Source organism: Ptychodera flava, chromosome 10 (genome assembly GCF_041260155.1).
Source record: "Ptychodera flava strain L36383 chromosome 10, AS_Pfla_20210202, whole genome shotgun sequence".
In the NCBI taxonomy this organism is placed as follows: Eukaryota; Metazoa; Hemichordata; class Enteropneusta; family Ptychoderidae; genus Ptychodera; species Ptychodera flava.
The window spans coordinates 27,705,806-27,728,959 of record NC_091937.1 but is presented as its reverse complement, the minus strand read 5'-3'; the positions used below and the strand labels follow the sequence as shown (position 1 = coordinate 27,728,959).

The following is a 23,154-nucleotide window of genomic DNA, read 5'->3' as shown; positions in this document are numbered from 1 at the left end:
CGACTGGTAACATCTAAATAAATGTCAGACAAACAAAAATGATAAAATGAGCTGCCAAAAATTTATATAAGAAATTATCCTCATCATATCAATATAACAAGTATGGTTATCCTCAGTGATTTTTATATAAAATAAAAGCATTTCTGAATAATGTTTATAATTTCTAGTGGCACATGCCAGATCAGTAAGTACTTGTTATGACCATACAAACCATAGTGAGGTCATCCTTGGAAACAAAATCAATTTTAATTGCAAATGGTATTGGAGAAAAAGATCACAAAAATAAGCTGGAAAAGTATTTAAAAATTCAAACGAACATATTATGCAAGTGCTAGATTGCTGAATTAGGAGTTCCTGGGACCGGTGGTATACCAACAATATTTTTATCATAGGAAATACCAAAAAACTTGCTGATACAAATTTGACCAACATTTGCATAAAAGTCAGAGTACTTGCAAAAAAAAAATCTATTTTCATGCTAATTTAACAAACACCTACAAATAGCATCCCTACAAAGCTAAAAGCTATACTTGAGAGCTGTCAGATAAACACTATGTGAGAAAATGCTTTATGAGAAAGTAGCAAATTTACCAAAACGTTTTTTTAAATATTCGCAGTGGACAATTTCAATGAAGATTTCTGAAGTAAGTTGAGCAATATAAACAATGCTAACACATGTACATGTACAAACTTATTTTACATTTTGACATTAACAGTTGATAAGTGCTCCCAAGGAAGCTGCACATCGACTTTGGAAGCTGTAAGACCAGCCATATCAGACGAGAAGCAGTCAAACCAACCACATCAGACAAGAGACTGTTTGAAAACACAAATAAAATCAGATAAAAAATTTGCATATGCAAGGTATTTGTCCTTTGATAATATCATAGATCAGTCATAGTCAGTGGCTTGTAGTCCAAATGTCACATGATGAATGTCATCTGTGAGCAGTTTTAGTGAAGAATAAATTTGAGGACAGACAAAATGAATGAGTCAGCTTATCTGATCAGCTTCCCATCTCTGACAGCAAAGCAAAAATTGTGCAAATGAAAAGTTTTCTTAATACTCCCATTGAGAAAATAGGCATACATACAAAGTCCTACTTTGATGTTTCATGATTTTCAGAAGACATATATAATAGCAAGGCCTAACTGTCTGACCCTACCCCGGATTGTATTTTTGTCTTTAGATGTGAGCCAAAAGTATTCTAAAAACTGACATGCACTCTTTACAGCTCGAGCATAGTCAAAGTTACACAGGAAATGCACTCCCATATAAGAAAGGAGTGCAAGAACAAGATTATTGCTTTCAACATTGCAAAAGATTATTCCTTCAAGGAAAATAACAAACTGCTTAACCTTCTCCTCATGCACCAAAACACACAAACGAGGTAGTCTGCCATCTTTTTCTCCTTTCACAGAAAGTTTTCCAGCATCCTATAAAGAAAGAATAATCATGGTAAAAAATATGTAACCAATATAAGACAACGTTCTTTATACAACTCTGAAAGGCTTTGTTCTTAAATTTGTCCAGCATGTGAACACGGAGTTAAACCACTACTGTGGTGACAGAAGCCACTCAAAAGTGACAAACAGCATACTGAACATGACACAATATTATCAAGTTATCACATTACGTTGAATTACTGAGAGATATGATACTTACATCAACAACGGTTACAATCTTCCCCAGTGCACTTTCACCTCCAAAGGTGATCTCCAACACTCTGATTGCTGCCAATGTTCTGATCCCTATAGGGTAAATGCCAAAAATATTATGCATTATGTGTTTTATCATTAAAATAAAGTCTTTTTACACTCATTCTACGGCAAACCTGTTGATGACATTACATAAGTCTAGCATATTGCATCTCATTCCATTTTAAATTTCAGGTGCATTTGACTCAAAATTGCATCGAAATGTAAAAAAATATATAGCAATAGAGAGTCAATTAATCATTGACTATACAAATATGTACTACAGCACAATATTCTACCCTACTCAATACTGTACTACTCAATAACAAAGCAAACATGGATAGATTTATTGCGATGCCAACCTTTCCAACTTTAAAAACATAGGGCAAAAGTCCCTGAAGATACTATAGACATGGATACAAAATTAAGCATTTCCTGACTGTATGAAATCATCTCACTAAGATCATCCTTGGGACCTGTAAACCAAATATTAAAGCATATTAAACAGTCGATAGAGGTCTGCCGTGTTATGTAGAGCAGAACTTTTTGTGAAACATGTATTGATGTAGAAGGTGGATATCTTTGATACCTCATTTTAGGATGGCCTGACCAAAAATGGCAAAATTAGCTGCAAAATACAAAATTGAAGATTTCATCATAATTTCAATATATTACATTAAGATAAAGCCTAGGAACCTGTATACCAAATATCAAAGCTATCAGATGAGTACCTTTAGAGAAACAAATATTTTGACTAAAGATGGCAAAAATTGACCCAAAGATTTCATCAAATTTCAATATATCACACTAAGACAACCCCTAGGAACCTGTATACCAAATATCAAAGGCATAAGACAAGTAGTTTTTGAGAAACACATTTTTGACCAAAATGGCAAAAATTGCACCAAAAATACAAAATTGCAGATTTCATCATAAATTCAATATATCATATTTAGTTCATCTGTAGGAACCTGTATAATAAACATCAAAGCTGTCAGGCATGTGGTTTTGATGAAATAAAGTTTTGACCAAAAATGACAAAAAAATCCTTAAAAATTAGGATTTGCATATTTTCATCACAATTTGAACAAATCTAAGTTTGGTTATCCCTAGGGACCTGTATACCAAATAACAAAACTGTCTGACCAGCGGTTATGAAGAAGAAGATTTTTACCAAAAGCACCTTTTTGGCAATGATTTGCATATTTTCAACAATATCGAAAAATTAAAAAACTAGTTTCTCATAATCATATTTTCCATCTACACAACATATATCAAACCAGTAAGTACTGCGGTTCTAAAGTTATTTGATGGACGGACACCTAACAAACGTACGTACGTACGTACATACATACATACATACATACATACATACATACATACATACATACATACATACATACATACATACATACATACATACATACATACATACATACATACATACATACATACATACATACATACATACATACATACATACATACATACATACACCATGTGAAGTGTTCCGTATCCACAGACCTATAGCAATATCCATTTTGATGGATTCTTACAGTATACAGCAGAATCCATTAGAGTATCCATCATTATCCAGTACTGAGAATCCAGCACCGGAATACATAATGGATTCCCCAAGTATCCAGCAAAACTAAGGCTGCGGGGAATACATGCCAAAATCCATTTTGGATACTAATGGATTCTAGTGTCACAATGCATTGTGGGTCTAAAAAACACAGACCTGGCTAGATTTTGAGAATCCATAAAAGTATTTATGATGGATACTAGCCTAGCCAGTGTAACGGAAAGTATGACTACTGCAGACACTTTTTTATGCTGAGTGAAAGCGTTGCAAAAGTTGAAACAGCTAAAAATATTACCACTTGTAAATTCGTTTTGCAATCAACATTGGCAGTGTCAAAAACGCTTTTTCCTAAAGATCCTATACACATACAAATAAAACAAAATTCCAAAACTTAATGTACGTCAAGAACTACAACGTTAACGATAGAGGACTATGGCCTTTCATGATCAATCATTTGAGTCAAGACATGGATTGCGTTTATACTTATCAGCTTGAAACCCCCTCCCCCGATCAAATTGACCCCTCTCCTGCTGCAAGTTTACGTTTATCGATACACAGTCCCTCTATCCACTGTGATCGATAGCAGGATTTGTTCGAGCTCGTTACAATTTGAGACGGTATATAGTGGACGGAATCGTTCATTACCATCTGTGTAATAAAACCAAGCAAATATGTCATCGTGACGACGAGCTATACTCTCAAGAACTTGCGTCACATTGCCGAAAAAACTAAGAAAATCGCAGAAATGTGGAAGTGACCTTTACTAGCTCACTGGATGAAAATCCAAATTTAACATTCTTTATGCAATTGCATAAATTTGCATAAAGTTGGTCAGCTCCTTTACGCACCTTTATGCAGTGCATAAAGGTGTGTAAACATGGTGTCAGTGGTGGTGCCTATATGCATCTGTATGCACTTGTATAAAAGGGTTTAATGGCTCACTAAAATTATGTACCTTTATGCAATCCAATAAAGTTGCATAATTTTACGTGTGAGGTAAAGATTGTAAAACAACACTGAGGATGACAACTTACAGTCTCTACAAATTGAAAAGGACTATATGTGTTAAAGAATAGCTGGATGTATAGTGAGAAACATATAATCACTTCCCTGGGCTCACATTTCTAACGTTCACTCTATATACCCATCTGGAAACCATCTTGAAGGGCTTAGCGTTTGCACTTTGGAGTCCCCGCACTGTAGTAGACACATATCCCTCCTTGAATTCTTATCATTTTGCAACTGTCTTTTTATCTTTCGACTGAAATAAAGCTTGCGTTTTGTATACCACAGTATATGTTGCTGCAGTCATGACGAAAATAGTGATAGTTCAGGCAATGGCAAGTCATGCACGGCTCTGATTCATTGCTCCATTGTCTCAAGGTGTAAATAGCCATATGTCATTAACATATCAGGAAGGTTGCCATTGATATCGCCACAGCAGTTACACATAGGATACTTCCCTTTTCGTCACACATCATTCACTCAAACACAGTCCGATAGAGGGACTGTGACTCAAATGACAAATGTGTGGAGTCAGTAGACGACAGCCTATCTTGTGATAGTATTTGGTAGCCGGTATCATGACAGTTTGTGTTCGTGTCGGCTACACAGACGATCTGCCCTCTTGCGAGTTCGACTTTGTGAAAAAAAGATATGACCTGCGACCAAAATTGCTTATTTGACACATAACCAGGAGACCTGCATTACATTTTGCACCGGTATGTCATGAAGAAAATAGTGATAGGTCAGGCAATGGCAAGTCATGCAGGGCTCTGATTCATTGCTCCATTGTCTCAAGGTGTAAATAGCCATATGTCATTAACAACAATCAGGAGGAACCCCTTGAATGTATAAACAACAGCGGTTTTCTTGCTTCAGTCACTGTTGCTAGAAAGTTTAACTGAAAATAGACTTTGTTCAAGTCTAAAATTTGCATCAAATTCTTGTAAACTTGTTTTCTTTTCCTTAACTTGTTAAAAGTTGATTGAACTCATTGTCATTGAGTTGTACCCGAATCACATTTGCAGGATCGCTGTCAGCCCTACTGCACTATGGATGAAAAAAGGAATGTTATAAATTTGAAAGATTTTGTGATGCATAGAAAATTATGAGTGAAGTTTGTGTGTGTGTGTGTGGTGTGTGTGTGTGTGTGTGTGTGGTCCCTGGACGTACCACAGATACGTCCATGGAGTGTCTTGGCCGTCCTGATCATGCCACAGCTGAAAAGGCCAGCGTCGACAAAGATAAAATAATAGGTGTGAAAGGGATTATCAGGCCCTCCTGTACCCTTACATTCACGACTGCACAGACTCCACTTCTAGTGCGTTCTACAACTTTTAAGAACGTCTACAGTAAAAAAAGTAACTTGAGTAGTTTTGCGTGAAATAAAGATGACCGTGATATAGCCGTGATTAAAACAGCCTTTCTTTGCTGTCTTACTCGACCTCAGCTGACTACCATGGCAAAAGTCGGAGACTGCTGAGACGGGAAGGCCATTATCAAATTTGAAAATTGTGAATGTATCGGTCGTTTTATCCAGATGATTTAGTGTCCTTTTCGATATTAAGTGGTCGAACCAAGGCCCCCGGTACGCACTCTATGGTCACAATGCATATGCAGTACAGTCAGGGTGAAGTGTGCAACACAGACAAAGGGAATTATTTGTTTGAGTGTGCAACAAGCATTGTCAGGGCAGGGACTTCCCTAATTACCGTGGTCATGGTCCCTCCACAAAACCGTACCGTGGAGAGGTTGCCTGATGTCCTCCCACATTACGTGTATGGCATAATGTTATGAACACTCTGGTGCACGAATGCTTCAATCGTCGTTTGTGTGCAGAGGGTCTGTGGCTTGACGAAAACCCTATGATACAACTTGTCATTTGCATCGTGCGGGTTTCGCATAGTTACTATCAAATCGCCTGTGCCCTTGCGAGTGCATAGCAATTATCCGGCGAATCGACTACCTTTCAAAATCGAACAACGAATGTTTTAAAATAATGAGTAAAATTAAATGCTGAACACAGAATCGACAATACTGAAAATACTTTGCTGTAGCTGATGGCACCAGTAATTTGAAATACGCTCAAAGGGAACCTACTATAGTCATAGTTTCCGTATGAGTAAATCGGTACAGCCAGCCATCGGTAAGCATGAATGTGAAAAGATACATCAATGCTGTAAGGTCAAATTATTTTGCTCTTGTAGGTAAGATGTGTCCCTTTTTTAAATTTTTCCCTGTGCTTCCTAGTGTACCAAGTATTTTCTGGTCAGATTTTAGAGTTGCAAACGTTGTATCTCACATAACGGTATGACCGCCAGGTTTGTCTATGGGGTATGTAAGTGTAAGAGTATCAGGATAGACTTCTCCAAGTCTGTGGGCATATAAGTATCAAAAAATAATAAATTGAAGGACTAAACATCGGCAAACCGTTGTGTTAATGGTAGGCTATTGCGCAGATCGTGGAGTGAACGCCGCCTGGTCAGCAAGTAACTCAACTGAAGAGAAAGCGCGACTGGGGGCCAGTCTACACCTGGGACTGTGTTCCGTTAATAAATCCTGGGCTAAAATTTAATTTCCTAATAGTATAAAACAGCATCTAATGTGCCTATCAGATATCATGAAGTTTGACGCTTGATTGTAAAATATTAGTGCATGTTGCTTTCTAATGCTGAATTCTCATTGAGAAAACAGAAAAGTATCAGGAACTTATTATGCTTTTCATATGCGCTGCAGGTTTCATTATGATTAGTACACTTTGCAAAACAGACGTTCAATTTACAGACATCAAAATATTTTTATATATTTCTGATATATTAAAGTACAGCGCCCGGAGCGCGCGCTGAAAAATATTAACATCTGGATATCACTGATATATATGTCTGATATATGAAAATCATGCGGCTGAAGGGAATGCTGAAAAATAAGTTCGATATTTTAAAGTAATGCGCTCGAAGGGCGCACCGACAACATTTTAAACATACAAATATCTCTGACATATATGTCTGATATATTAAAGTTTCGTGCTAGCTTGAAGGGGGCTCTGAAAAAAGTATTATTAATATTAAAGTTAAGCGCCTAAAGGGCGCGCCATGAATGCAACTGAATGATGAAATTTGTCGCTTGCACGATGCATTGTAGGCAAGTATGAGCCCGTGTCAAAATTCTAAAACAGACTGAACCCCCTCCCCAATTGGACATTTCAAAAAACATGGTGACCCCCCTCTATCATCATAGTCAAAAACGGGGTGACCCCTATGAATCCACCCCCCGCCGAATAAACTGACCAGTCCCTTTAGTTGACTTTAGCAATTACGACTCTCAAAGGCAGGCACGTTTTATAACAACGACTAAGATCATAATCTTTCGCAAAATGCGCTCGTTCTTCATGCAGTCTCATAACGATTTGTTAGGGTTGTCATCGATATCGCCACAGCAGTTACACATGGGATATTTCCCTTTTCGTCACACATCGTTCATTCAAATGACAAATGTGTGGAGTCAGTAGACGACAGCCTATCTTGTGATAGTATTTGGTAGCCGGTATCATGACAGTTTGTGTTCTTGTCGGCTGCACAGACGATCTGCCCTCTTGTGAGTTCGACTTTCTGAAAAACAAGATATGACTTTCGACAAAAATTGCTTATTTGACACATAACCAGGAGATCTGCATTACATTTCACACCGGTATGTTTTTGAATATTGCCAATATACTCTTCGCCAGTGGTTTAATTCAACCAAAGGACCGTGCTTCAACCACATCAAAAATCGACTCGGAGGCGAGTCAAGGCTGTTCAGTGGCAATGTTAGCTTCACCGCTCGAAAGTTATTCTCGGAAACAGGACGGCAGCATTGGTCAGGGCCGGATTTCGCACATTATATGGAAAGCTGTGGTTATTTCTTCGAAAATATGTGATTGGACTGCATACTTCTTCTTTGGGCCTTGGACTTTCGCCGCCGAAACGTCAATTTATAGCAAACAAATCACAAGATAGTTCAGTCACATGAATCCGTAAATTTTGATGCATCGATCTATCGTGATGAATTCTGAACTAACGCGCATTAATTTCAGAGTTAGGGGAATTATTTGTACTAGTTTCGAGAACTTATAATATCAGTGTACCCATTGATATAAAAAAGACCGTACTGCTGCATATCAAATCAACTTTTAGACGATGAACTTCGAAGTTTTACATTGTACACATTTTTATATTAAAAACACTTTTCCGGAAAAGCGGGTGTATGGGAAAAGATACCGCGACTGTAGCGACTATTGCTCAAGAAAATGTCTTTTCCACTTTCTGCATTTACCTTCGTGGTCCATTAAATCCAACGTCAAGTCATAGTGAACTCTGAGCTCAGTCCCGCATGTAAATTGCGACCGTGATATACGATGATGGATTTCATAAAAAAGTGCTAGAATTTCGCTTTTCCCGTCAGTAGGCCTACATGTACAGGTTGGTAGTTATCATATCAGACTGATTTCAAACCCTGTTCATATTTCCCAAAGTTTTAATTAGGCCTAATAGCTGCTATATTTGACCATCTTGATAAAGATCTCGCCACCGGAATATTCATGAAGGTAAAAAATGCGTAAATCGAAATCCCATTGTGTGCATGCTGAGAGGTAAACTGCACAGCTAGCTAGCAGCCTGTTGATGAAAATTGACCCCCTAGCTAGCTCGTAGCCTGCTGCTCTCTTTCTTTCTACCTCCATGCTTTAGCTGGCGAAAACGAATATATGGTTCAGTTAGCAATATTTTTATTTAACGAGAGCAAAAAAATAACATTTTCTTCAAGATTGAGTGAAAAGTGATAGTTATCAAATTCTTTGCAAAGTTCGTTTCGTGAATATTTGAGCACTTGGGGAGCCATACTCAGAAGACGCCATTGTTATGGATAGCGTCGCGTCGCCTACTCAGCGTTGCGTTGCGTCGTCTATATTTTAGTACTGACACGTCCCGCCGGTGTCTAGGAATGTCCACTAAAGACTCTAACCTTGACCGTCTCTAATCCTGGACCGTCTCGACGACTATGCGGTACGTTTGAATCTAGTGCCAGTGTGGTGATCGCCAAAGAGTCCTGCATCAGCTGAACGGTTCTCGTGTAAGCTTACAATTTACCAGGTATGTATGTACAGTATAGCTATTCACTTATTCTTGACCAGCCAATGTGTCTGGGATACGTCTACTCCTTCTGGTATAAACGTGTCCAGCAAAATCTGTATCTGGCAAAGTATCGAACGTTTGTTTGTTTTAAATCATCGATATTCCTGATAATTTCAAACGAATAATGAACATCGAATTTCCGGGTCACTTTATGCTAATGAGTGTTGATACCTGTCAGGGACTGGACAAAAATTACGGGCGGGGGGATTGATTGGTGTTTTTAGAGGCCTGTGTTGGCACCAGATTGTCTCACCAGAAAATTTACCAACCAGATTACAGTTTCAATGGAAAACAAAAGGTAGTCCTCCTACATATTTAAACAAAGGCAACAGGTCAAGTGTTGTGGAACTGACATTGAGTCAAAGCGGCAAGTTGCATATTTAGGAGTAAAATTAGATCAGTCGCTGTCGGGTGATTCCATCGTAAATGATATTGTCAGTAAATGTTCTAAAAAAGTGAAATTTCTTTACAGAAATGCAAGGGATTTTAAACTTGATATAAAGAAGCTCCTTGTCTCGGCGCTGATTCAATGTCACTTCGATTATGCTTGTTCTGCATGGTACTCTGGGCTCACAAAACGATCTAAATCACGGCTACAAGTGGCTCAAAGTAAAGTTATCAGATTTCTGTTGAATGTCCCGCCTAGAGCTCACATTGGGCCGGGCGAATTCCGTCAAGTAGGTATGTTGCCTGTTGAACAGAGAGTAAACCAACTTAAACTTAATCATATGCATAATATCTTCAATGACCATGCTCCCGATTACATGAGAAATCAAGTACAAAGACACATAAGCTGTTACAATACAAGAAATAGTGTTGCATCTTTCAAGATTCCAAGGGTAAAAGGTTGTGGCATTAATTCCTTTAATTATACAGGTTCCATAATTTGGAATAGTTTACTTTGTCACTAAGACGATGTGAGTCAATCAGTGTATTCAAAAAAAGAGTAAAGACCACTTAATGTCAAGAATGTTTCTCTGATTTTAATGAATGATATATATCTATCTACACTTTTTAAAACATAATTGTCATGACATTTTCCCCATGTATTCCAATAGATCAAGCAGAACAATTGCCGTCTAGTCAAAATCAAATCCGTCATTTTGTTTTTTTTAACATCGAGGACCACAACGGAAATAAGCATCAATTGCTTTCTTGTGTTATCCTCGGCAGTAATGTGAAATGTACATTTTATATATTTTATTTTAATTGCCAAATAAATTCAATTCAATTCAATTCAATTCCAGGGATCAGCAAAAGTGCCTTATAAAATGGAAAATAATGACCCTTCAAAAAGTGTTAGCAAGGAAAAGATTGTCCCTCCAAAATTTTCATGTGCCCTGTGAGTCACAGTCTGTATAAATGATATCTTAATAATTGACATATAAGTTCTCATTTAACTTTGAACTGTTAAAGAATACTTTTAACCTTTACAAAAAATCACTAGGGTGAAAGTCCAATATCACATTTGTTGTTCACATCTGTTCTTTCAACCAATATTCTCATTGTGCACATTTTCAATTGCCAAACAGATTTAGCTTGTGTTGTATTTCAAAATACCTTTTCATATTTTCTTCAGAGACCAGAATGTACATGTTTAGTGAATCAACATTCCGGTGAAATTCCAAAATCAAATTTCTTGCACACACATTCACTAGTAACCAGCTCAATCTAATCAAGTGCATTAACAGTGTTCAAAATAACACCTGTCTGGCAGTCCGAGACTGGTTGTATTTCTGCAGGACTTGTAAAATAAAAAAGTTACCAGTCTGGCGGACAGGTTGACTTTAGCGTGGGGAGTCTTCTTTAAAACTATGTCTGCTATTTTTTCTCTGGGCTCCCATTCAAATTTATGGCAAGACAGTTTTGTTTCCCGTAAATTCATCCTACTCAACAGCGCATAACAAAAATACTTAGGCACAAAAAGCAATCGCAGTATCAGGACTGGTAAGTTTTTGGCAGGACAGGCAACTTTTTGAAGTTACCAGTCCTGGTGACTGGTTGATTTTTTCCACAAATTTCGAACACTGGCATTAATATCAATAATTAAGCACTATAAACACACAGATATAGCTATTGATTTATTGCAAAAAATCATGGTTTCCTCATGGACTACAATGTATATTGAATAATCCAAAAATCAAATTTTTTGTACACAGATGTATTTTGCATCCAAATTCCAACTACTAGAATAACATAAATTATCAAACATGGATAAATGTACATATAATGCATGTTGCATAGGGGAAAACTGTCAATATTTTGCCTAACAGATTCCAATGTATTAAATTTGATATTTTTTTGGTAAAGCACTGTATTGGCCACATCTTGTTTTCAAATAGTTTCAATAATTGCGCAAAAATGGTAACCCTGCCCCAAAGGCATGCATGACAATTCAAAATGCTTTTTTAAAAAATGGACCCCAAAAAAGGCCTTACCCCCTGTAATTTCTGTTCAGTCTCCATGAAAAGTAATCCAAGGAACACATGATTTATACGCTCTATTGTTTGTTGAACCTCTACTCAAAATGGCTGTGCATGAAGGTTAATAATAAGATAATGAAGATTTGCTATCCTTTATTTTCTTTTGAAACTATAATCAGTTGAATGTTGGCCGATTTTTTAATTCAATCCCACAAGTCCACTTATTCAAGCTCAAATTTATGTATGTACTATGGCTCAAGGACAGAATAGGGCCCATTGGTATTTTTTGACCTTTTTTAGTCCCCACGGACACCGTCCGGGGGACTTATAGGTTTGGTCATGTCCGTGCGTGCGTCCGTGCGTCCGTGCGTGCGTGCGTCCGTCCGTGCGTGTGTGCGTGCGTGCGTGCGTCCGTTCACGCAGATATCTCAGAGATGCAAGAAGCGATTTCATTCAAACTTGGTACAAGGATTACTACATATGTCATACAGATGCACGTCCATTTGTTTTGTGATACGATCCAATATGGCCGCCAGGCGGCCATTTTATTACGATTTTTTCATGTACAGAGCCATAACTCAGACATGTTTCAACCGATTTTATTCAAAGTTGGTACAAGGACATTGACTAATGTCATAGATATGCACGTCAATTTGTTTTGTGATACGATCCAATATGGCCGCCAGGCGGCCATTTTATTACGATTTTTTCATGTATAGAGCCATAACTCAGACATGTTTCAACCGATTTTATTCAAAGTTGGTACAAGGACATTGACTAATGTCATAGATATGCATGTCAATTTGTTTTGTGATACGATCCAATATGGCCGCCAGGCGGCCATTTTATTACAATTTTTTTCATGTATAGAGCCATATCTCAGACATGTTTCAACCGATTTTATTCAAAGTTGGTACAAGGACATTGACTAATGTCATAGATATGAACGTCAATTTGTTTTGTGATACGATCCAATATGGCCGCCAGGCGGCCATTTTATTACAATTTTTTTCATGTATAGAGCCATATCTCAGACATGTTTCAACCGATTTTATTCAAAGTTGGTACAAGGACATTGACTAATGTCATAGATATGCACGTCAATTTGTTTTGTGATACGATCCAATATGGCCGCCAGGCGGCCATTGTATTACGATTTTTTCATGTACAGAGCCATAACTCAGACATGTTTCAACCGATTTTATTCAAAGTTGGTACAAGGACATTGACCAATGTCATAGATATGCACGTCAATTTGTTTTGTGATACGATCCAATATGGCTGCCAGGCGGCCATTTTATTACGATTTTTTCATGTATAGAGCCATAACTCAGACATGTTTCGACCAATTTTATTCAAAGTTGGTACAAGGAGATTGACTAATGTCATACATATGCATGTCAATTTGTTATGTGATACGATCCAATATGGCTGCCTTGTGGCCATTTTGTTACGACTTTTCATGTACAGAGCCATATACTCTCAGGCATATCTCAAACGATTTTATTCAAAGTTGGTAAAAGGACATTAACCTATGTCATACATATGTATGTCAATTTGTTTCATGATATGATCCAATATGGCTGCATGGCAGCCATTTTGTTACAATTTTTTCGTGTCCTTAGCCAAAACTTGGGCATGTCTCAACTTATTTTATTCACCAATTTTAATCATTGTACAAGGACAGTGACCTATGTCATACATATGCACATTGATTTGTTTTGTGGCCATTTTTTTCCGATTTTTTCATGTCTGGAACCATAACTCAGACATGTATCAAGCGAATTTATTCAAAGTTGGTACAAGGACATTGACTTTTATTTATGTATGTCGATTGGTTTCACGAGATGGTCCAATATGGCCACATGGTAGCAATTTTGTTATGGTTGTTTCATGTCGAGAGCCATAACTCTGGCAAGTCTCAACTGATCTTATTCAAAGTTGGTACATGTACATTGACTTACGTCATACATATACGTGTTGAGTTTTGAAACAGTAAGATCAAATATTGCTGCATGGCGGTGATTTTGTTACAATTTTCAAATGTACAGAGCCATAATCAGACATATTTCCACCAGTATCATTCAAAGTTGGTACAAGGACATTGACCTACCAGTATTTCATACATATGCTCGTCAATTTGTTTCACGTCATGTAGCAGTAACATGTCAATTATTGAAGTTTTGTAAGTAGGCTGATATGTCAAGAAATATGTACTGCATCAATTCATGAAACTTTATACAGATGCTAACTGATGTTAAGCTCACATTGCTTTAACATTGAAAAAGACATTTATCAGTGTCATTTAATTAATTTGTAATTGCATAAGTAATGAACTTTCCTAATTAGGGTGATATAGCCATAAATTAATACAACGTCAAATGTGATGAAACTTGATACAGATGTTGATCTCATAGTGTTGTAAATACTGAATCAAACTTTATGAAATATGGTACCAGTGATAATCTGTCAAGTGTTAGAATTGTGTGCACAAATGTTTTGCACATCCTGTTGATTAATTCCTAGTTGACTCATTTTCTGAACTTTAGGATGGTGGCCTACATTGGTTGTATGTTTTCATCACCATGGAACTCATTCTTGGCCATTGAGCGCCATCTGTATCAAAGTATTTTTATCACAGACCTAATTAATGAAGAGGACTCTATCCTCTCTGAGGACATGTAATCAAAGTACCCATTAACAAGTGGGGACTGTGTCATCAACGATGACTTGTTTTCTATAGTCATGGGAGACATTACATTTAATGATTTATGTTGTCAATTTATTTCCTTTGTCACAATAATAGTATTAATTTAGAAGGTTATAAATAATGCAAAGTTACATGTACATGACAACTAGCATGTTTAACCCTTTGCACCCTGACCCCCTGGTACTCTATGACGTCATCAGACATTTATGTCTGAGCCGGGTTCAAAGGGTTAAAGAACCACTAGCTGTAAGTCTTGAAATTTGTTTACCTCAAAAAAATGAATCTCCCAATTTTGTCCTGGTTTTCTCTGAATTCTGCCCTATAGTATTGTTTATGTAACTTATGTGACAAATTATTGATATGTTGGACTTGCACAACTCTACAAATTGCTAAGGACTGTGATTTTTACTGTGCGCACCGGTAGGATTTCTCCGAGAGTGCCCCTGCTTTGCAAACATAGACAATTACTCATACACTGCAGCACAAGAGAGTTACCTGTACGACCACGAAAAAGGCTAATTCACTCGCCGCGAGCCAAAGTTCAGTTTGCATGATTAGCATTTTAAGCTAGTAGAAATAGGTGAATTTTCACTCTAATTCACTTTATCGTTTAATCTTCACTGTTAAATCACATTTAATGAGGCCTTGTATGTGCATAAAGTGGTGACCTGTGCTGTGATATGTGTGTTCACGAATTCAACCTGTGCTGGCCGGTAAGGGACTGGAAAAAATTTATAGGGAGGGAGGGCGAATTTTTCAAAACGATGCTGATAAAAGTGACTCTCCCCAATCGTTATGCTGTCCCTGTACGTGCTATAGTCAACATCAATAATATTTTATTTGACAGATCTTAAGTAATTCATGATGTGACGCCTCATCCCACCAAATATGAAGGCTATTGCACTAATACTAGCAAATAAGTTAAATTCAGGTCAGAGGTCATCCTGGTTACTTGATATTTTTGCTGTACACTTTCCTCCCATGATGGCCGTCCAGCAAAAATCAAACCTATAGCCATATTGGCTGGGTCAAATGTCATCCTGGTCGCTTGATATTTTAGCAGAAATCTTAGTTAACATAATCATCTCTTTCCACTAAACTTCAGACCTCCACCTCTGTTAGCTACAGTGTTGGGTATTGAAATTGTTTAACATTTCACACTACCGGTATGACTGAGGTGAGCCCAACTTCACTGCGGGAATGTATGAACTACATGCATTAGCATGAACTCTGTGTGACCAAACAATTCAGAGAATGTAGCGCCCTGAGTGGCCCATCAAATGATGAAGTAAGGGCCATTCAACATTTTATCGCATGAATTGCACAATGCTCTGTGCATTACATTGGACTGCTTTGTGCAGTTTGTGTGAAGATTTCAGTGCAGATATGCACAGTATACAGGGTTTTTGCTTGTATGCACTGTGATGGGATTTAATGTTTTGGCAAATATTTAATCACATTGCAATCTTTATCTTGTCCAAAATTGCATGTACAGTCCCAGTGTTAGTTAATAATAAGTGTATACATCACCAAAATTAGAACATTCTCACAAACTTATTTTGGCTTGACGTTAAAATCATAAAAACAATGCTAGAAGATACAGCTAGTGGGGGCTTAAGTTAACATGAGATTAATTTTAATCTTACCTAAACATGATATGTCATTTTATTTCTGTTTCTGCTGAAAATGAAATGTGGTGTTACTTTCAACATGCACATTTTAGATATTGATATGACCATGGATGTAAAAAGAGTCAATTTTTCATCAATGGTCTGACAGTCTACCAGCTCTGAGATACTGCAGGAATGCATAGTGCAGTGTGAATCCAATGAAGTTTAGCCTTTTCAGGCAATGAAAACGCTTGTCAATATATTTCTGATTCAAATATGTGTTGATGGACTGTCAGATTAATATGGTGATTCATCGTCATTATTGTCACGTGAAATCTGATGATTCATCATCTGTGTTTTAAGATAATTTAACTTTTCACAGTAGGATTTTTAACTTTTTATTTATTTCCTTGCAAGTTGCAGGTCCCGTGGAGATATTTATTAGGCGTTGAACAAATAGGAAAAGTGTAGTGCCGCAAGGAATGACAGAGTCACACGAAAAGGCATGCCAACAACTGAGAAGAATATGAGAGGTATGTACTTCATACACATGTACAAAGTCTGCACTGATAAGTTTTTTGTTTAAAGTTGTGAACTTTGAAGGACATGCTGGTCACCAGTGCTTAGATTCTGGCTACACCGAATTTCAAGCGGACTTTCACCGACTTGGCAGGAAAAGGGTTATAGCAATATGCAATCTGTGTAAACAGTGCAATGAAAGTTACATGATTCCTTATAATGCTTTTGATGACCTTGAACTTCTTAAGTTTCAAACATTTGTCTCTTCAGTGTGCTTTCTCTGAGTATGTACAGTCTCAACTTATTCAACAGAACTCACAGTGTTAATCAAAGATATCCACCTTGTTCATCAATACATGTGTCACAAAAGGTTATTCTCTACATAACACAGCAGAGCTTTGTCAACTGTTGAGTTGCTTGTTCTTTCAAAACCGCTGGTCAGACAGCTTTAATATTTGGTATACAGATCCCTAGGATGACCTAAGTGAGATAATTTCATACAGTCAGGAAATACTTAATTTTGTATCCATGTCTATAGTAGCTTCAGGGACTTTGGCCCTATGTTTAATCGAAAACCGTTCCTATACGTGTATGATGGTGACAATATAGTAACAACGTAAGGAATCTTGCGTACATTGTTACTGATTACTTTGACCAAACAAAAATCACCCAAATGCTGAACGATGATCATACAGAACTCTTCAGGTTGCAGGATTAAATGACCCCAAGCCTGATCTCAGTCAACAGTGCCGGGTTCGACGTCTACTCTATCAACCTGGACAAGAGAATATACTAAATTTACCTTGAAAAAAATTCAAATTGTGTATCATATTGAAAAAAATCTACTGGGGCCACGGAGCGAATTTAAAAAAACCAACAAAACCCAACAGAAGCAGTGGAATGATCATTATTGTGCAAGGTCGCTGTATTATATGTCAGGGTAAAAAAATTGTAGCTTTGAAATTTCTGGATGGTATAAAAGGCTCAGTGGTACAAATGTTTATTCATTGTTGACATCGTATCGATCTGATTGACACAACAAATGTTTGATCGTGCATCCCCTCGTGATTGGCAGCTGTTTGAAAGCTTTCCCCTATTGTTCTTTGAATGCTTCGAACACGTCCACAGCATCGCAGCAGTTTTCGCATCAAAAATCAACTTAAAATGGATATAATGAAGAGAATTTCACCAACAAGGTGATGCCACAAGTATTCACAAAAGTAATATGTTGGAACAGTGCTTTAATTTACTCTTTGGTTGTTGAAAACTGCAGATTTTCGGGAGCATTCGTTGATGCTGTTACCATGTGCCACTCATGTTGGATTATGAATGCCCAGGGAGATAGGGGGTATTTATAGGCTCCGAGTCCCCCTGCCTTTAATCCATACTGGCACCCATACGCAGTCAGTTCAGTCTTTGATTTGGGTGATTCCCCAGCATGACATGCCCTCTTTTTAGTTCAATATATGTAAATGTTACAAGGCAGATTTAATATTCTAACGTATATGTCTTACTGTATTAGTTCTCGACCAACGTACAAAGACTTGGTCCATTTGCTGAAGCATTAATTGATGATATGTTTTGTAAAATTAATAGTGGAAGCACGACCATACACCATGTGTCTTGGAGATACATTGATGTTAGTCTCTCCTAACAAAAACAGGAATATTTAGTAAATAATAAAATAGGCAATGAATCAGTGAAAAAACATTTTTATCTTCATATTTGTATATTATGGCATAAACTTGTCAGTTTGATGTGCAACAGTACATAGATGACCAGTTTATTCATCAAGGGAGCATTCAGTTATTACAGCCAGCACAATTTGAATGGGTTGGGGTTCACTTTAAATTGTTAAAAAAGTAGTTTAAGTGTTCAAAACATTTTTTAGCTACTATAGACTATAGTCTATAGAAGCTATTGGGATGGGTATCCGTCCGGCGTCCGTCGTCAGTCTGTATGTATGTATGTATGTATGTATGTATGTATGTATGTCCGTTTGTGAGGCGTCCGTCCACTCAAATATCTTGAGAACCGCAGTACTTACTGATTTGATATTTGTTGTGTAGATGAAAAATATGATTTTGAGAAACTATTTTTTTAATTTTTTGATATTGTTGAAAATAGGCAAATTAATGCCAAAAAAGGTGTTTTCGGTAAAAAATCTTCTTCTTCATAACCGCTGGTCAGACAGCTTTGTTATTTGGTATACAGGTCCCTAGGGATAACCCAACTTAGATTTGTTCAAATTGTGATGAAATATGCAAATGTGTATTTTTAAGGAATTTTTTTGTCATTTTTGGTCAAAATTTGACTTACATTGTATTGTTGTACTGTATAAACCCTATCAATTCACCCAGAAAAAAATAATTAATATGATTTTAAATAATTGAATTAATTAGGAAATCATCAAAGCCAATATAATTTTAGTGTGGAATTATCAGAAAGTTCAACTTTTTTTGACAGTTCATAGTGAAATGCTTACCATCTTGGAGGATTAAAACATGTAAAGGCAACTTTCCTGAATCCTAACTTTGATATATTCTGAACCACCATTTATGTTATCTAAAAGAAATTGCTCAAAATAGTTTGTCATGATAGGGTGGTCAAATAAATAGAGATAGAGAAAGTTCTAATTTCCATTTATGGTTGACTTGGTAAGGATAAAATAAGATTACTTTTTGAGGAAAAAAATAGAGTGGTCAATTAAAAGAGTGGTCAAAGTGATAGGGTTTTTATGGTAAAGCTTGGCTGTAAGATTCCTCATGTGCTATTTATAGCAATTATGCAATCTGTGTAAACAGTGCAATGAAATTGTAACATGATTCCTTATAATGCTTTTGATGACCTTGAACTTCTTAAGTTTCAAACATTTGTCTCTTCAGTGTGCTTTCTCTGAGTACGTACAGTATCAACTTATTCAACAGAACTTACGATGTTAATTTGAAAGTTAAAATGTGCTTGGTTAATAGGATGAAAATACTGATATTAAAAGATATTCACCTCAAGATTCTTTATAACCTGACAGATATGCTGTTTTTTTATGACGTAAATCTTGATTTAAGCAAGTCTTGTTTACTTTAATTAGAATGTAATTAACTCTCGTTTATTAGCTACTATAGACTAATATAGTGTGATGAAATAAGCAAATCTGTATTTTTACGGAATTTTTTCCATTTTTGGTCAGGCCATCCTGAAATGAGCTATCAAAGATATCCACCTTCTTCATCAATACATGTGTCACAAAAGGTTATTCTCTACATAACACAGCAGAGCTCTGTCAACTGTTGAGTTGCTTGTTTTTTCAAAACCACTGGTCAGACAGCTTTAATATTTGGTTTACAGGTCCCTAGGATGACCTTAGTGAGATAATTTCATACAGACAGGAAATACTTAATTTTGTATCCATGTCTATAGTAGCTTCAGGGACTTTGGCCCTATGTTTGGGAGATAAAATGATTCGCTGCATTATTTCACTCTCGGTAGTTATTTAAGTGTAAATCTGAACAAAAGTATAATTATCTGCCACATAAACATCTTGCCTTGGCAACTCTGAGGCTTGTCTTATTGTAAATCGAGCTCACTGAGAGCAATGAACAATTTCTATTACTTACATATTAAAGATATAGCAAGTTTTGTCAGGGAAAATATTTAACAGTGACCTGTTGACCACTAGTACCATGAAAATAGAAGTGTTTAGTTGAAATTCCAATATCATTACTGTTGTCCACATCTGAACCTTCAAACACCCTATTTGAATCAAGTACATTTGTATCAATTGTCAAACACCTCAGAAAGCACAGAATGTGTTTGTTAAGCATTGTAAAAAAATTATTCATAGTTTTCTCATAGACTCCAGTGTATAGTGAATCAACATTTCAGTGAGATTCAGAAATCAAATTTCTTGCATACATATCAACTTTTAACCATTCTAGTCTAATGAAGTACTTTCAAATGAATTATCAAAGGTCTATAAATACACAGATTTAAACAAAAACAAACTAAATGGATAATGTACAATTCTGATGATTTATTCTGTGTATCGTTATTTACAGAAATTGAAGGACGCAAACGGGGCTATCCAAGGACTAGCATGAAGCTGAAGACATTTGGTAGTTGTGTGTGTTTCTTCTGAGGACAGCGAGCAGGACAGAAGTTGCAAGGGTGGTGCCTTTATTCGGAGACACTTGCCATGGGATAGAGAGAGAAGTGAAACTGCGTACATTATGGAAAAACACTTGCATCAAAGGAAATGCATATTGAGGCTACCTTGCATTGAGGGCGTGGCCCCAATCAGACCAGAGCCTGAGGATGAGGATGGTGGGCCATCACAGTACTAGAGATTTCCCACAATACATCATGATTTGTACCAATGTAGATTCCGCTGTGAAGTCTACCATGTCTCCCATGTGTAGACAAATTCCTGGACCACGTGTAGAAATTCTGAGAACGTACTTTTAAAAACACCTTTCTTCTCAATTCCCATTGTAAAGGATTAAGAAAATTGTGCTTGATTGAGAGAAGAGAAAGGATTTTTGTAAATTTTCCACTGATTGTGTCCTCAGCCATACAGAATAAAGTGATGGAAAGTAGGGAGAATTGTTGCACCTGTTTTATGAAACAAAAGGCTATTGATTTTTTCCAAATAGAAAAGACAAAAGAAATTTACATGCTAACTATTTTCAGAGAATGACCCCTTCAGTTGGTAATAACTTGCTTCCCAAAACTGTGACATTTGTAGTACCTGAAGAATGTGACTTTTATGGTTATTTAATGGTTTCTTTGAAATTTATACTGCAATATTTCAACGTACTTTTAATAAATATAATTAATCAATTATCGTGAGACTTCACATTATTGCTTTTATGCAGAACTGAAAAAGTTACAAGAACACTAACGTCGTTGGTACAATCGAACAGCATTGTGGGTAATTGATTGTACTGTGGGCCATGAGCCGTTATACAGACAAATGACAATATCAACAGCGCTGACAACTCATTACAGGACAATGTTTAATGTATAAGCATATGTTTTTGCATTTTCTTGATTCTGCTAAAAGCTCAATGATGCATTTTTAGTTTTGAACAAAGACCACTCAACTTTGAATTTTATTGACTAGATACAGGCTGTACTCATGTTATTACACCGACGAGTCATAAACAGTGATTATTTGTATAATTGTATTTTTTGGGAATTTTTTCTATTCTTGGTCAAGAAATCTTCTCTGAGACCACAACTCCAATTGATTTGAAAGTTGGTGTGGAGGTTTTTAGGGTACAGCTCAGTAAGACTGTTTCAAAATTTGGTGAAGTTTGCATAATTGTATTTTTGGCAAAATTTTTACCATTGTCTTTTGCCAAGTCTTTTTTTTTTAAATCGCTGCTACAATTGTACAGACGTTCAATGAATGACTTGAAATATTGGTTTCAAAAAGTCTGGTTATATTATTGTTTGTGATTTTTTTTCAGAAACCGCAGCTTTTTATTAACACATGTGTCAATTATTGTAAATATTTCATTGGATTAGTATTATTTAGTGAATAAAAAGGACATTATTTTTTTAATTGCATAACAGTTGTCTGAACTTAAATTGTTGATGTGTGTAGTGTAACATGTGAGTATGAGTAAAATGAAAGAATACTAGTATATCATGAGAATACCGGTAATACATTTTAATCAATAATGGTAGATATTGTGCATACCATCCTATGGCAATATGCCTGCACATAATTCTGTAAACACAAAATGGAAGAATGCAGAAAAGATATTAAATATCCACGCTGTACATATATATCAACTTGGTCCTGTTTGTTTCCCCATAATAGAACTAACTGCCCCATATCTATTTTCTAAGCATGTCTATGCATTATTACCTGTGTAATTGTTGATAATTGCACTGAAGTAAGGCCTTTTGAAATGGATCTGTCAAAAATAACATAAAGGATACAGAGGCCATGTTTAGAAGCAGAATACAAGGTTATTTTGGTATACAATTATGAAAATAAAATGATGAAACAGTACAAAATGTGCAAAAGGTACAGGTTACTGTTTCAAGTAAATATCGATTCATGAGAAATTCAAAAATTAAAAGGAATGACAGCAGAGCAGTGATATTTTATTCGATTTCACGCAATGTACCATGGGAAAATTTAAGGCAAGAGGGTGGATTCCCATGATCACTAATTTCACGCAGAATCCATTGAAATCCTGCAAAGGATTATTCAGGAGACTGTCTTATGGAATCCATTAAAATGCTGTAATGGATTCTGCTGTGGATTCTAAAAGTGTTCCGTATATAGAAGAATCCATAATTGGATACCTTAGGATTCCCTGAGTACCCACAATGGATATCTCTGGATTCCCTTGGATTCTGATTGAATCCACGGAGGAATCCACAACAATGCTTGATGGATTCTGGCTTTTTCACATAGTGATACAGAC

The 23,154-nt window shown here is 36.5% G+C and overlaps 1 long non-coding RNA gene across 4 annotated transcripts in view; it reads left to right on the top strand.

Annotated features, from left to right (window-relative positions):
* The window catches only part of LOC139142379 (uncharacterized), a 110,074-nt gene extending 87,789 nt beyond the window's left edge, over nucleotides 1–22,285 (top strand). For 2 of the 4 annotated variants that reach the window (XR_011554384.1, XR_011554383.1), the window contains exons 3-4: nucleotides 16,619–16,728; nucleotides 20,770–22,285. This is a non-coding gene — a long non-coding RNA (uncharacterized lncRNA). Of the gene's footprint in view, nucleotides 1–9,156; nucleotides 9,411–16,612; nucleotides 16,729–20,769 lie in introns of those variants that run through there. The other 2 variants (XR_011554382.1, XR_011554381.1) reach the window with 2 other exon arrangements.
* The last annotated feature ends 869 nt before the right edge of the window (nucleotides 22,286–23,154 follow it).